This window comes from Teleopsis dalmanni, chromosome X (genome assembly GCF_002237135.1).
Source record: "Teleopsis dalmanni isolate 2A chromosome X, ASM223713v2, whole genome shotgun sequence".
Taxonomy (NCBI): Eukaryota; Metazoa; Arthropoda; class Insecta; order Diptera; family Diopsidae; genus Teleopsis; species Teleopsis dalmanni.
The window spans coordinates 84,263,688-84,278,780 of record NC_051848.1 but is presented as its reverse complement, the minus strand read 5'-3'; the positions used below and the strand labels follow the sequence as shown (position 1 = coordinate 84,278,780).

Sequence of the window (15,093 nt, the reverse complement as noted above, 5' to 3'; positions counted from 1 at the left end):
CACTAATCTGCCATATTAGAAATTAGTTAATAATGGTAATTCTGAATATCTATGTTCAGCAGGAGGAGAATTTTGGAATCATTCAATTGAAGAATTTAATTGAATTGAATAAATTATTTGTCGATTTATAATTATACTTTCTCAAATAATGTATAGAAATAAAATAATTCTTAGTAATGAAATTGTAGATCCGATTGTTGAAATAATATTTCACATAGTATAAGCATCTGGATAATCTGAATATCGTCGAGGTATACCAGCTAATCCTAAAAAATGTTGTGGAAAAAAGGTTAAATTTACTCCAACAAATATAATCAAAAATTGACTTTTTAAAAGTTTTGCATTTATATATAATCCTGTAAATAAAGGGTATCAATGAATAAATCCAGCTATGATAGCAAATACAGCTCCTATCGATAAAACATAATGAAAATGAGCTACAACATAATAAGTATCATGTAAAATAATATCAACAGAAGAATTAGCTAGAACTACTCCTGTTAATCCTCCAACTGTAAATAAAAATACAAATCCTAAAGCTCATATAGTAGTAGGAGAATAATTCAATTGAGTTCCATGAATTGTCGCTAATCAACTAAAAATTTTAATTCCTGTTGGAACAGCAATAATTATTGTTGCTGATGTAAAATAAGCTCGAGTGTCAACATCTATACCTACTGTAAATATGTGATGAGCTCATACAATAAATCCTAATAATCCAATAGCTAATATAGCATAAATTATTCCTAAAGACCCAAAAGTTTCCTTTTTCCCTGATTCTTGTCTAATAATATGAGAAATTATTCCAAATCCTGGAAGAATTAAAATATAAACTTCTGGATGTCCAAAAAATCAAAATAAATGTTGGTATAAAATTGGGTCTCCTCCACCAGCAGGGTCAAAAAATGAAGTATTTATATTTCGATCAGTTAATAATATTGTAATTGCACCTGCTAGAACAGGTAAAGATAATAATAACAATAATGCAGTAATTACAACAGATCAAACAAATAAAGGTATTCGATCAAAAGTAATTCCTGAAGATCGTATATTAATAACAGTAGTAATAAAATTTACAGCTCCTAAAATAGAAAAAATTCCTGCTAAATGTAGTGAAAAAATAGCTAAATCAACAGAAGCTCCTCCATGAGCAATAATAGAAGATAAGGGTGGATAAACAGTTCATCCTGTTCCAGCTCCGTTTTCAACTATACTTCTTATTAAAAGAAGAGTTAAAGAAGGAGGTAATAATCAAAATCTTATATTATTTATTCGTGGAAAAGCTATATCTGGGGCTCCTAATATTAAAGGTACTAATCAATTTCCAAATCCACCAATTATGATTGGTATTACTATAAAAAAAATTATAATGAAGGCGTGTGCTGTAACAATTACATTATAAATTTGATCATCTCCAATTAAGGCTCCTGGGTGTCCTAATTCTGCTCGAATTAAAATTCTTAAAGAAGTTCCTACTATACCAGCTCATGCACCAAATAGAAAATAAAGGGTTCCAATATCTTTATGATTAGTAGAAAAAAGCCATTGTCGCGACTGATTAAATGGCTGAAATTTAGGCAATAGATTGTAAATCTATTTATAAGAATTATTTCTTTTTAATCAATAGCTGGCTTTATAGTCAAATAAATGATTTTAGACTGCAATTCTAACGGTGTATTTTATACTAAGGCTTCAGAATTATTTCATATTTCTAGCTTTGAAGGCTATTAGTTTCATTAACTTAAAACCTTTAATTTAATAAAGATAAAAAATTATTGAAATTAATAAAAGTCCAAATCTAGAAAAAAATGAAATAATTAAATAAATGAAATTAAACTTATTTTTATTTAAGTTATAATATAAAATTTTTGATTCAAAAAAATTTATTATAAATGCTGAATAAGTTAAACGAAGGTAAAAAAATAGAGTAATTAATGAAGAAATATTTCGCACCAATATAAAGTTTTGGTGATTTTTTTTTTAATATCCTTAGGTTTCTTACCACTGGTGATGGAAAACGCTAAGGCTCGAAGGACCAAATGTTCAGAATTAAAACAACTGAACCGTTTGAGTATTTGTAAATTACTGATTTTATTTAAAACAACGTTCTGTATTTATACAAAATATCTTAAGATTAATTTTACATCAAGGTTATTATTTTAATGGACTGTATTACATTTTGTTATTGTTTGTAAAAAAGGTTAAAAAAGGACGGAAGTCCCAACACTAGGGATTTTCCTCCTATTGTTTCTATAAATATATTTATTGTTATAATTAGATACGGATGCTCAAATGTTACAATGCTTGCTATATTAATATAATGTATTTTTACCCTTGTACATTATTCTGGGAATTTAGGTGATAAGGTTTTAAGCGATAATAATAAACTAAAATAATATAATATATAAAATAGTTAAATATTTATAAATTTATGTTCATGATTGAACACCGATATTCATATCGATCTTATCCCCCCATTTGCATTTTAACTATAGCTTTAGCCATATTCTGGATATTAATATAACTAGTAATCTTAAAAATAATGTCGACTTCGTTGTCTTTACTGAAATAAGGTCCTAGTTTGAAGTAGTTTCCAAATTATAAAAAATTGTTTCACAAATACTCCAACACGAGAGTGATTACAGATTAGGCCCTATATAAAACTAAATTCCACTCTTTCAAGTTCAAAGTCATTGAAACATTTTAACAATAGCATAAAAACCTTTACTTATAACATATTAGATTTGCTTAACAATAATACCACTCTAATATATATCAATATTAAGAATACGTTCGTTATTTTATGCAGAATTAAATATCCGATACATCGCAAAAACCAAATAGGAAACCAATTTCATCAAACAAAAACTGATTGACGAATGTAACAATTAGAAATATGGAGAAGTTTCAGGAGTCAGACAATTAACTATAAAATTTTCTGAACCTTAAATAAATTATAAAACAGAACAATAATTCACTAATACACGGACCAATAAGCTAAACATTCACAGACGTTGAAAAACTTTCTCGAACTCCAATTTCAAGGAGATGTGTCTTATGATCAAAATATAAAAGAACTGATTTCAAACCAAGCTTATAAAGTTTTAAATATTGAGCTAGAAGGTTTAGACTAAGTACATTTTCTCAGTACTCAGTACCTATCCGAAAAATAACACTATTAGTTGTATTCTGTAAACCGATCAAGAATTAGGTTTCAAGGTCAATTCTTGTCACTTGTGCGTTAGAATGTATTTCCTTGGACTTAATAAATCCAATTTGATTAATATCTTTCTAGAATATGGCATGTACTAACATGCCCTCCAGACGAATGCGATCGAACATTTTTCTAAGGTGTTATTAACCATATATCTTTTCTCATTGCATATGTTATTTAAGATTATAATGAAAATTAATAATATCAATTGTGTGAGTTTTAGAAAGGACATTTCTATCTTAAAGCGCGTGATTGATTGTTCTATCTAAAAAACATTGTAATTTCAATCATCAAAAACTTTTGATTTGCAAATCAAATATGGTATAATGCATATTGCACTATATTTGTATGATTACTATATGTGTCAATATTACAAAGATTGCGTTTTGTTGTTAATATATAAAAATATATATCTATATGAAAAATTGGAAATTTTGAATTCCAATTCAAGACAGTAGCATCATTTTATTAAATGTATTGATATATATAATATATATATAATAGTTTTGTAACTTATAATTACATTATGCCAGTACCAGTACCAGTACCAGTACCAGTAAGTTTATTAAAACTTCCTTGCACTTCGGAAAATACCATACTCATACATTTTATTTTCGATATCAATAAAATGCTGGTTTAGTAATTTGTTCCACCAGTATTGTTTATATACATGTCTAGTAAATATAAATATTCTACTAAATATTAAATAATATTTATTACTAAATAATTCATTAAGGTAAGAACAACATGATTGAAAAGCGGTGGTGGTTTTCTACGACTCGAATTTTTCTAATAGATCTTTCTGGTTTCTTTTTTTTTCTTAAATTTATGACTAAAAAATTATTTGTGACTCTTATGCTGAATACGTCTGAAATATGGTACTTTGTAAATGATCTGGTATTGAAAGAAGTGTTTTTTAAGAAATTAAATAAAATAAATAATTCAAAGTTCAAAATTAGCATTGTTTTCAATTAATTTTGGTATTAAGTACACGTAACCCTTTACTATCTGTACTATATATAAAATCAAATCCAACTAGGATTACTACAAATAGATTGTTTAATAGAGAAGTTATCTATACCCATTAAACTCATTCTCAGGTGAATGGTCTCAATCAAAAAAGCGAATAAATCTGAATTTCGCTACTAAGACGGGCTTGTTAGATTAATATTTAAGTGCTCATATCTTACGCTTTGAATGCAATTGAGTCTTTTGCATCTTTTGATTATTAGAAATAAGAAATATTTCTGGTAAGTACGAGTAATCACCATTAAAATCCATTTGAAATTCCAAATATGCCAAATATTTCGAAGTGGCAGTATTTTTACAAAAAATTTTTTTTTTTTTTTTTTTTTTTTTAAACTTCATTTTATTAAATACAATCTATTCTATTCATGAATAATAAGTACTACTTATGGCAATAACAATATATGATTGGCATGTACGGGACTACCCAGTGGTAATCACCGCCTTATGAAGAATTACAATTTTTAGAATCTGCTCGGCAAATCCGAAGTTGCATAGCGTATTAATCTACGAATGTTAAAAGCATCCCTCGTTAGGCCTGCGGCAAGGGGGTTAGGATGAACTACCAGTCGTGAGTGATAGTTGCTGCTTATCTGCTGTATTGACTCGTACACAGTAGGGATGCCAAGATCATGATGTAGGACGTTATTCGGGATAAACCATGGGGCGTTGGCGCAGATACGTAGTATTTTTGATTGAAACCTCTGAATCATATCTAGGTTTGACTTCGCTGCTATACCCCAGATGGGTATACCGTACGTCCAGATTGGCTTTAAGACGACCTTGTATAAAAGTATTTTATTTTGTAGCGATAATTTGGATTTGGGATTAAGTAGCCAGTAAAGTGAGCGTAGCTTTAGTCCTAACTGCTTCCGTTTTGTAAAGATGTGGTGACGCCAATTTAGACGGCGATCAAAATGTACACCTAGATATTTGGCGTTTTCACCTTGCGGCAATTCACGGCCATTCAGTCTAACGGAAGGGCAGGTACCGTGGCGGAGTGTAAAAGTAGTTTGAACTGATTTGTTATCGTTAGCTTCAATGTGCCAAATGTCTAGCCATGCGTTGACATCGTTCAGATTACTTTGCAAAAGTTGTGAAGCTACTACAGGATCTGCGTGTTTCGCCATCACTACAGTATCATCCGCAAATGTTGCAGTGTATGTTTTATCGCTGAGTGGGAGATCTGCTGTGAACAGAGTATATAGAGTAGGACCCAACACACTTCCTTGGGGAACTCCAGCCTCTATTTGAAAAAGTTCAGTGTGACAGCTATTCATTTTAACCATAAAGTGCCGATCTAGTATATATGATTTTAAGACGGAGAAGTAGCTATGCGGGAGTTGTAACTTTAATTTGTAGAGAAGTCCAGTGTGCCATACTTTATCGAATGCTTGTGTTATGTCGATAAATATTAATTTATTTTGAATTTGGATTTTAAATAGTCTTATAAGTCTTATAAGGGACATTCATACGAGTGTTTAGATGGCGGTTTCTGTTGGGGTTGCTTCGATTTATTAACTGTGTTAGAAAAATATGGATGACTAAAGGAGAGTTATACACGTTTTGCTGATCAAATTCAGAAAAGAGAATAATTTCAGAAATGTCACCGAGTAGAATTAAAATTTAAAATACAAAAATTTTCATCGCTCGAGTTTTTTGTACATCATATTATTCTTTCTTTTATTTTCAATTAATTTTTTTAATTTTTAATATTTTGTTTTAATTGCACATTTTAATTTTTATTCTAAGTAAATTTCTTTTCATTGAACTTAATTTTTTAATTTTTCTTCACTTATACAAGAATTTAGGTTTTCTGTGTTTTCGTGAAATGAATTCAGTTGTGATTATATAAAAAAAAAAGAGAAAATATAATAATTATTAATTTATAATAGCAATGTTTGAAGACGAATCATATAAGTCGTATATATTGTAAATAATTTTTACAGACACATTAGATGTATTTTTTTTTTATACATAGATTTTTTTGTTCAAATTTCTTTTTTTCTAGGTACATCAACAGCACGAGGTGACGTCAGAATGAATGACTTCACCAAATAGAAACTTGAAATTTACTTCGTTTCAAAGATAATTGATTGTACTTTTATGAAATTGTTTAAACAATTAAAATTGTTTATATTTAAGTACTAATATTAACCGTTAAATTTCAAACAAAATTTTTTCTCAAAACTAGTTTATAAATTTTCATTTTTTATATTTTTATTTTAAATTTTACTACGAAATAAAAATTTCCATGAACCCGTTATTTTTTAAATTTTTTGATATTTTTTTTCTTCCGCAAAACACATCAAGCACAAGCGTACTATATTTCAATTAAATGAATTTTAAAAGAATATACTACAGATACTCTTATATAATATCTTTGATTTCGATTAGTAATAAAATTCTACATAAAACCCAAAAATTTCAGGACGATGTTGTCCTTAGAAGTACTTTCAAAAATTAATTTGTCCTTCACATTACACAAAACACATACTCACGATTTTTCAGTAAAAAAATAAAAATAACATAAATTTTTCTTTTTTAGTTATGATTCAGGTTAATCAATAAATTCCACTTAAAAAATAAATATTTCCAGTGTGATATTGCTTTTAGAAGGAATTAAAAAAAATTTATTTATCAGGCGTCCTTTACGTTACTCATACGCACCATAGTACCATTAAATCAACTTTCCAAGTAAACCGACACAAAATGTTTACTTTCTGTTTCTGAATTGAATTTATAATCAAATTCAACATAAAAATGAAACTGTTTAGGACGTTAGTCTTCTCAGAAGTATTTTTATTCAATAAATAATTTGCATGTCATCTCTATTTTTAAATCCTTAATCTAAAATTTTTAATATTCCCTATGATAAGTGCAACAATAGCAATGAAGATGATAACTCGCATCAATTTTAAAGAATCTACAGGAAAAATTTAATGGAGCAACAGATAGAACTATGAAAATAAAAATATTGGGTGTGATGCAGACTTATTTTCCAAACAGAAAAAGGAATCTTAAAAGACCCTAATGCAAAAACCCATCCTAGGAAAACATGTAACCGATGTGGTTTCAAACTCTTCCGAATGTGATGAAAACGGTCAAATAATGCCTTGGAAAACAGACTGCGTATCTGTCAGAGTTAATAGAAAAAACACCCAAATATAAAAACGAAATGATCTAAGTAATCTGAAGGAGTTGCATATTCTTTTCAAGCGCAAATACCTGGACTTTGAATATAGTTTTTCTAAATTTGAATGTTCACGACAACAGCATTGCACAACACTGCATTCAGTTTTTCTATGTGATAGATGAAGTAAATATGAAAACACTGACTGCATGCTCTAGAAAGCTGATAAATGACTGTAAAGATTGCCAACAGCGCATGATTTGCTATACTTCACTCACATAATGTTTTTAAGGAACCTGCGCCAAATGTCCTGAAACTGGAAAACATTAATCAAGAACTTCTGGAGATCTTTGATGACAACATAATTGAAACTATTACATACAAACAATGGGTTCGTGAATAGAGAAGCACTTTAAAAACATTGACATCACCAATAGACGAATATTTCGAATCCTTAACAAACCAAGACGGTTAGACAAATTACTGTTGGATTCCTTTATCGTTGAAAAACAGGCAGAACCAGAAACAGGCTTCATTGTTTTGTGCGATTTCTTCAAATAATATGCTCTTCTGATTCAATACTCTATACAAGGCATTTAGTAGAATAATGATTTGGCAAAAAATTTATTCGTTTGCAATCACCATTACTACCATTACTACCACTACTACTATTATGAACTTCATAACTACATATAAAAACATTTGTCTTCATATTTGACCGTTTACATAATAACACAACTATCGTATATTTATTCGAAAACATACATCTACACCTTCAAATTATAATAAAAATGTATTGACTTCTTCGATTTTTCCGATTTTTCCGATTTTTCCGTTGAAAAATTTTATTCATTTAACTCATCACAAAGCGGACTTTGGTTTAGAGGGAGAATGGCGCTTTTTCCTAACTTCACACGGCAAAGGACATATGATGGTTTTGCTGGAACCTTAAAGAGGAATGCCGCAAGAGCTGGCCTTCAACAAATATAGAATACAATCCAAACTAGGAAGGGGTTATTTAAGTGGTTTAAGGAATGTTTGCCATATATTGTGCGCCATTACAAAACTACAAAAATGAAGATGAATAAGATTAAACACCGCTTCGAAGCAGCTACAGCAGTTAAAAGCTCATTCAAATATCGCTGTTTTATTCCCTATTAGAAAAAAATATTAATCTAAAAATGTTTCCTTCTTCAAATGTTACAGATTATGTATCAAGGATGAAATAGTACTAATAACATCAATGTAAATACAACAAAATTAAATAATTTGTCTATAGTTCTTCCCAGAAAACTTCCTATAGCATATTTGACCTGTGCAGAATGTTCTTCCAACTATATCAGAAAAACACTTCACCAAAAAGGTAGAAGTAATGTAGGTAGTTGAGCTGGTGTGGAACTAATTAATTTTTTAATTCTTCTATATAAGAAAAAAGTTTATTAAAAGGTTTAATAATGTTAAAATTTGTAATTTAAAAATAGAGAAGATGTGGAACTAATTTAAAATGATAATATTTCATGTGGAATTTAGCATATATTTAATTTTGAATTAAAAAGTGAAAATGTTTGTATAGTTTCTCTTGGAAATTTGATTTAAAGGTGCTATGGTGTGTATGAGTAACGCGAAGATCACCTGAAACAATATCGCACCAGAAATATTTATTTTTTAAGTGGAATTTATTGATTAATCTGAATCAAAACTAAAAAAGAAAAATTTGTGTGACATATTCCTTCTTAGTTTTTGTTTTTTTACTGCAAAATCGTGAGCATGTGTTTTGTGTGATGTGAAGGACAAATTAACTTTTAAAAGTACTTCTAAGGACAACATCATCCTGAAATTTTTGGGTTTTATGTAGAATTTTATTACTAATCGAAATATTATATAAGAATATTTGTAGCATATTCTTTGAAAATTGACTCAATGGAAATATGGTACGCTTGTGCTTGATGTGTTTTGCGGAAAAAAAATATATCAAAAAATTTTAAAAAATAATGGTTTCCTGAAAGTTTTAATTTCGCAGTAGAATTTGAAACTAAATCAAAATAAAATATAAAAAAAATAAAAAATGAAAATTTTGGATTCATGTTTTGAGAAAATTTTTTTAAAATTTAACGGTTAACATTAGTACTTAAACATACACGATTTTAATTGTTTAAACAATTTCCTGAACGATCAATCTACTATATTTAAAACGCAGTAAATTTCAAGTTCCTACCATTTATGAAATTTGTGATATAGCCACAATTCTCAAAACCTTATGTGTCCATATCTCCTAGGAAAAAAATCACAAAATTTTTTCCCGATATACAGGTCTTTTTATTTCATGAGAGGAGCTCATAAAAAAATTTCAGCCAAATCGGAGATCATGAGGTGAAACAGGTGTCCGATTTGTAAAGAATGACCCATATACTTATTAAAACAGAAATCTGATAAAGGGTATAAACTGCGCTTTATAGTTGCGAATACAATAGTTTTGTTGCGAATCTCAAAATATATTCCAGAAAATATTATTTCCGGAATATTTTGTGGACATTTAGCCGAAAAAATTTTCTGTGGTATTTACATGACAAACATATGGTATTTATTTGGTTATTATTTAGTTAACTAATCTTGTAAATTAATTAAGATAATACATTTAAGTTCATAGAAAGTTTTTTTCATCCAGTTGAGTTTCATCCAGTTCGCTCAAAGGCTAGTTTGCGACATTAATGTGATGGCAGATTGAAATTGGATGAATAAACTTACAGATAAGATTTTTTTTGTTCTCTTAATCCTAAATTTATATCATTCTCGTTATGTTTAGTGCTTCATAATTCTATCACAACAATCTATCACTCGATCTACTCATAAGTAACAGAATATTAAATTGCTTTAGATATGTACTTGGCTTTAAGTTGATAGAAGACAATATCATTTGAATTTATATAGACTCAATATTTAGATGCAGAGGTCAGAGGTCAGGGGTCAGAAGTCAGAAGTCAGAGTAACTCTACAATTTCACTCATAAAGACTTGAAAAGTGTCTTTGTATAAAAAACAGTAAACAGTGAAAAGATTCCATAATTATTGAAATTATAAAAATTATTAAAATGTATAAATTGATGTTAGATTTCGTTTATAAATGTTTTTTTTGATATTTGTTTTGTTTGATATTTTTAAATATTGAAAATGTGTAAATTTTGAAAGGACCACCAATGACACTGAAGCTTTCACATTCGAATATGTGCTTGCCATTCATAAAAAGTGTCAAAAGTTATTTAAAGTTAAATCGAAAAGGAAAAAAACTTTAAATTAATTTCATCTTTTAACATTATTTAATTTGTCTTAGCTGCATTTAATACGAAAAGAGAGGGACAATATTTTTTTCTTTCAAATTGAAGTACTCCATGCAACAGACAGTAAAACGGGTAACCGGACTGGAACTAATAGTGCCCAAAAACAGCATGTAGAGGAATTAATACCAAAAGTTATACATAAGTATTGCAAAACTCGAGTATTGACTCTGAGCTTAAAATTAATATTAAAAAATTACCCCGTTGTAAAAATTTAATACTCATTGAATGTTTGTAAGACACTGAATTTATTTTTAAAAATGAACTGCTTATATAGTAACTTAAAATCTATCCTTATAACTAAATGCATGATATTGGTTTATCTCTCAAATTAAATATACAAAATATTTGATCATAAAATAAACAAAGAAAATATTCTATCCTAAATATAAAAGTAATTTGAGCATGCGTAAATAAGCAATTTGCGCAGACAAGAAAATACTCTATCCTAAATAATCAAGTAATTGTTATCTTCTTGTGCGTTGGTGGTATTTTGCTTACATGAATGATAAGCAATTTAAACAACCACCACTGCTAATGTGTACGGATTTCTTATCCTAAATACATTAAGAAACCAATTTTATCAGGCCTAAATAAAAAATAGCTAAATAGTAAAGGCCGCAGAGTTTTAATTAAGATAAGAATGTTGAGAAAATTTATTTAAATTTGAACAATTATATAGAGTCCCAGTTCAACCCTTGCTACCTGCAGTTTCAAAAAATTATTTAGGGATAATTAAATATAAGAAATATTTCTAAAACACCACTGATGTAAGGATTGGCAATATTTAAAACAGCTTTACGGACAGCCAAAAATTAAATGAATTAAAACTCATAAAACCTTGTCAATAAGTCAATATGTCCATATGTCAATTTTTTGTTACATATTAATGCTATATATATTCTTTATGTAAACAACTTTTTTTATTTTCGCATTATTAGAACGAATTTAATGTTTATTAAGCGTGAAGATATTCAGTTGTAATCATAGAAATATCCACAACAGCATTTTTCCTATATTGCAAACATAATATATGAGAGTCGTGTTTGTGAGAGAGGAACATAAAGGAGCACAAAATTTTAAAACTCGAACATATGTTAGTATGTCCAAATAGATCAGTTACGTATCGGACAATACCTGCATACGTGCAAATAAAATAATTCATATTTCACTCAAAATATAATTCTTATTCACTTTAGTTTAGCATTGGAGTTTAAGTCATACATAGCTTACGATGATTGATATTTTTAATGCATTTGTAATCTATTAGTGTTGTTGCATATTTTGGGCTACATATTAGTTTAATTGTAACTTTTCAGCCCAGGCCTTTAAAATCTTTAATATTTCGTGAAAGTTTGTCAAAAGCTCACGATTTGCTTGTGTACAAATTACTTGTATAGAACGCAAATCTAGTAATGGTGACATAAGTCACATATATATATAGTTTCATTTTTTTTTTTTTGGTTTTTGTTCTGATTTATAACTAAAATAGAAATCTAATAGAAATTGCAAAATTTATTAACTTCATTATAGGTTATTTTAGTTCATTTTTATTCATTTTAATAGCAGACGTAATAAACTTTGATATATGGATGATAATACATAAGGAAAATGTTTGAACTCATGCGTCTAGAAGATGGTTCTTTATACAATATGCTAGAACCACATTAATTTCTTTAATCAAGAGATGGAAACCTAACATTTTAGTTATTCATTTCTAAGAAATACCACGAATGAACTAAAAAAGTTGTAATTTTTCCTGTGTTAAAACCATAACTATTAGCGCTATTGTTTAGATAGCTTTAGAGTGTATTGTAGAAATACACAATCTAAACATAAAATTAAAGTAGTCAATGATATGTTGTGTCAGCCTTGTTGCAATTAGGGTAGATCTAGAAACCTATTATGGCACGCTGGCAGGTACGGTATGCCCGCCGGTTTTGTAATGTAAGTTCTTGGCAACTATTTGCCACCGCAGACATCAAACAAAGACAAAGAAAAGTCGTTAGCAAATTCTATATATATTTATAAGTGAGTTCATAGGAACCGACTGAGACGTGACACTCTTGCCATTGACTACATTCATACATTCTGACTTCAACTATCCCCCTCAGTAGTTTTTATCGGTCTTTCAGTCCTGTCACCTATTTTATATTCACTATCAGTGTACTTTATTTTAATCCTACGTATACCTCATGACGTATCCCTGTTCTCCTTTTAGAGCCAATAATAATCCTATTATAATTCAAAAAAGTAATATAAAAGTTAACTTTTATATGTGAAGACATATAAATCGAAATGAAATTACCGGTTTCGCCGAAATGGGTTAAGCAACGACACAACATATTTTTTCGCTGCATTTCTGGAGAAAAAACTGATGTTCCACAATTTCTAAAAAAGCATTCGTCAATATTGATTGGTTGCAGCGCGAAAGACATTGTAAAGACTGAACTGAATGTTGGGATAATTTTAAAGATTGTGAAAAATAATGTGGACTCAAGCAAGTCCTCCTTTTTTACATGGGTCTTACATCAGGTTTTGGATAGGATATTTTTTATTCGTATACATAAAATTGATCTTTGCATTGAGTTAGTGTGAAAGAAAGAATGCCATTTAAATTTTACTTAATATTTTTACGCCTATTTCTCTTTTTTGGTTTGGTTTTGGTTTAATAAAGAAAATGTTAAAAAGTTAAAAAATCGTTGAATTTTTGCGAACCTAACACCAAACGCTATTCTTAAATCCATACTTCGCTGGAAAATGCATTTTTATCTGACGAAGAGGTTGTTATGTAGTTATGATAGGTAGAACTGGGTTACAAATACTTTCAATAAATCAATATATAAAATTAGGAGACATTTGCTATAGCATTTGAGTCATAATATAAACCCATCAACATTTTCATCAAGAAAATCTGAAGTCCTACACGGACTGCATAACAGTGCAGCGTGAAAAAAGAAAATTCCTTCGTGAAAAGCGTTCCAATATTAATCAGGTATAGATAGACGAAAAAAAGTTTGTTTTAAATAAAAATTTTTTAAATATTCGACACTAACAATAAATATGTACTCAAAATAATATTTATTAAAATGCGTAAAAAAATTTTGGGCTAAATATAATCATTACTGAGTAGTAATTTTGCTGTTCTGACTTAAAAACTTTACAAAAGCTGAATAAATCAGGAAAAGCATACATTGTACGCTCTTCGGGAGATATCCTGCGTTATACATTCAAATATATCATAAAATTAGAGCGAATTGACTAGGACAATCGTGACGAGTAATAATTTTGATTTTCCAAATATCAAAATGCTCACCAACTTCCATTGAACTGGTACTATTTAATATATATTTGAGCAACATAAAAGACCGTTGTTGTCTACGGTTTGTAACAGACTCAATTTATTATATATTATATATTATACAGAATAGTGTTCTTATGTCTATCTTAATTCTACACTAAGAGAAAGAGATTGAGTGGGAGAGATTACTTACATACATATCACTATTGAACTATTGAACTGTCACTATAATGACATGATCCATTATATTATCCATATTGTCTGTTCAAAAGCTGTGTCCAGTTATATGTGTTTAAATTTTTTCTATGAATGACAAAAACACTTTTATGTTAGAAAAAATGTTCTATCCGGAAAAGTGTCCGGTCAAACGAAGTATGTAAATTATGTTTGCTCGTTCCCAGTTCAGAAGAGCGAGTGAAATGTTTATTACTATAATATAATTTTGATCGGTGATATTGTTCTAACCGTTTACAAGTTTTCCTTTACATAACTTAACTACTAAAGCTTAAACTTAATATTCGACTTTCGAATATTTCGATAAGTTCGGAACGTTCCAGTTCCAGTTCCATATCCATTACGGGATATTGTTTTGCAGAAATTAACCAACGGTAACTAACCCGTAAGAAATATTTGTTTTGATGCAATTGATCAATAGTTATAATGATCATAACAATAAATGATCATTAACTTATATGCTACAAAGTTATTTGTTACTTGTAAAAAAAAATTTGACTGATTTAATTAAAGCGTTTAAACTCTTACAGTACATGACAACCCTATGACTATTTCTATATACAAATATAAAATAGTAGGCTAAACTAAACATATCTCTATCATCATCATTATTAAAACCTTCCTTCATTAAACGTCTCCAAAACTTTATGGTTTTTTAATGGAGTCAAAGCACAAATACTAAATATATTATATATATTTAAAACGTATGTAATAATGTAAATGTATGTTGGTGTCATGCGTCTATATATAATACTTTATTCACAAATTTTTGTAGATGAATAAAGATGGTAGAGCTTGAATATACAGAGACATTGATCTTTTGATCAGACAAAACATATTAAGAAAACTAATCG

At 28.7% G+C, this 15,093-nt stretch overlaps 1 pseudogene; it reads right to left on the bottom strand.

Annotated features, from left to right (window-relative positions):
* On the bottom strand, positions 1-5,370 carry LOC119688632 (annotated as a pseudogene).
* Positions 5,371-15,093: the final 9,723 nt, after the last annotated feature.